Source organism: Festucalex cinctus, chromosome 5 (genome assembly GCF_051991245.1).
Source record: "Festucalex cinctus isolate MCC-2025b chromosome 5, RoL_Fcin_1.0, whole genome shotgun sequence".
Classification (NCBI taxonomy): Eukaryota; Metazoa; Chordata; class Actinopteri; order Syngnathiformes; family Syngnathidae; genus Festucalex; species Festucalex cinctus.
Window position 1 is genome coordinate 2,075,399 of NC_135415.1, and position 1,865 is coordinate 2,077,263.

At 42.7% G+C, this 1,865-nt stretch overlaps 1 long non-coding RNA gene across 1 annotated transcript; it reads left to right on the forward strand.

The window, feature by feature from the left end:
- The first annotated feature begins 775 nt into the window (after window positions 1–775).
- Window positions 776–1,460, forward strand: LOC144019783 (uncharacterized). Its single transcript, XR_013283779.1, has 3 exons — window positions 776–1,138; window positions 1,279–1,325; window positions 1,419–1,460. It is a non-coding gene; the product is annotated as an uncharacterized LOC144019783 (long non-coding RNA).
- The last annotated feature ends 405 nt before the right edge of the window (window positions 1,461–1,865 follow it).

The following is a 1,865-nucleotide window of genomic DNA, read 5'->3' on the forward strand; positions in this document are numbered from 1 at the left end:
AATGTCCAATTTTGGCCCATTTTTGCACATTTACAGGGGTCATACTTTTGCCCGCTTCTCCAACACGGTTAACCCGATTGACTTCAAACTTGGGCTGTACCATCTCAACACCTGGGACAACATCATGGTAAAAAAAAATCCAAAGTTTTTGACATACTATATGACGGGGGCGAGGCATCAAATTTAGTTTCAAAATTCTTACTTAATGAAGCATTCCCGGCTGTACGTTTCACCGAGAGTTACCAAAATTTGAGGACATATGTAACAGCCCTCGAAGTACAAAAAACTATTTTTGAACCATATGCTAAACCTAACAGGAAGTCCACCATTTTGATTTACTTTGGAACGTGTGGCCATTTTTTGGGCCATTTCAGAGGGGTCTTATTTTAACGAACTCCTCCTACAGAGTTTATTCGATCATCTTCAAACTTGGTGTGATTCGTCTTAAGATGTTGATGATGAAAAGTTATTGAAACCTCTTTATGCACGCTGTTGCTGTGGCATGCACTTTTTGCAAACGAAAAAAAATCCTTCTTAACTCTTTGACCGCCATAAACGTTTAAAAACGTTCAGTATAATCCTAGGATAGGCCGCCATAGACGTTAATTGACGTCTACTATGTTTTTTTATGGAAACGGGTGGAGGAAAGCCTTGGGCAGCTGTGCTCCAAGTATCAAGCCGATCGGGTTACTATAATGAGTATTCCTGGCCACTAGATGGCTGTGTTGAGTCTTTTGGACAAGATCGGGTAGGAGACATCAGTAGAAGGAGAGAGGCTGAGCTAGAGTGTTGAGGGGGAGAGAATGGCTAACTTGGCTAAGGGAGTCAAAAAGGCTACAGATGGCAATCAGCTCACGCTTGATCCTTATTTTCAAAGCTCAAAAGCATCGACCAGTGCTCAAGAGCACAGTGATGACGGGGTTAAGTCATAGTTGAAGCGGTGACGCGGCCGTTTCGACCACGTCCTCAGGCCCCACCGGCTAGCGATGCTAATAACGTCCTAAGGCCCCACCGGCTAGCGATGCTAACACCGGAGAAAAGTGGTTGCACAGATGACGTTTCATCGGACGATGACGACTACTATGGGTCCGATGCAAGACAGTCTTGGACAGTCTTTTGTCCTCCAAAGAATGTGAAGGTAAGCGCTAACATTCTAAGAGATTGCTAGTAAGATTACTTTCCTAACTTTCTCGGGCGATCTGCTAGCAGCGTGTGTAAATGTGCTGATATACACTAAAACATCTATTACCTATACAAACGTGAATGTATATTTTATAGATCGTGCTCACAGCAACGTCCGACCGCTGGTTCTACGACAAAGAAAGGTAAAAAAAACACACAAAAAAACGTTTTCAATACACCGCAACAATAAAAGGAAAGTCTTTCGATAGTATTGTAATTGTATATGTTTCTTTCAGCTAGGGCCCAAAGTGACCCTTCTCACATTGAGCAGAACAAAGGTAAAAAGAAAAAAAAAAAAAGATTCCACAGCACTAATAAAATATTTGATGGTAAACGTCTTCTATAATTTATAGAATGTGCATCAACCAATACATCCAAGAAAAAAAGCTAAACATGCACCCCCCCCCCCCCCCCCCACACACACACACACACATTGCATCACAGTGCTCTAAAATAATATATGATATTTAAATGTATATTTGCAGATCCCAAAGATTCTGGCTGGCTTGAAGTTGATGAAGTTGGCTGGCAGCCAACCATCTTCCCCTTTGCTGCAAAACCAGGACCAAGGGATGCTGCAGCAGAGCTGAATTCCCACCTGCCATCTGACATCCTGGAGCTCTTCATCACGGATGAACTTCTCCAGCACATCGTTCATCATACCAACCTCTACGCAAATCAGT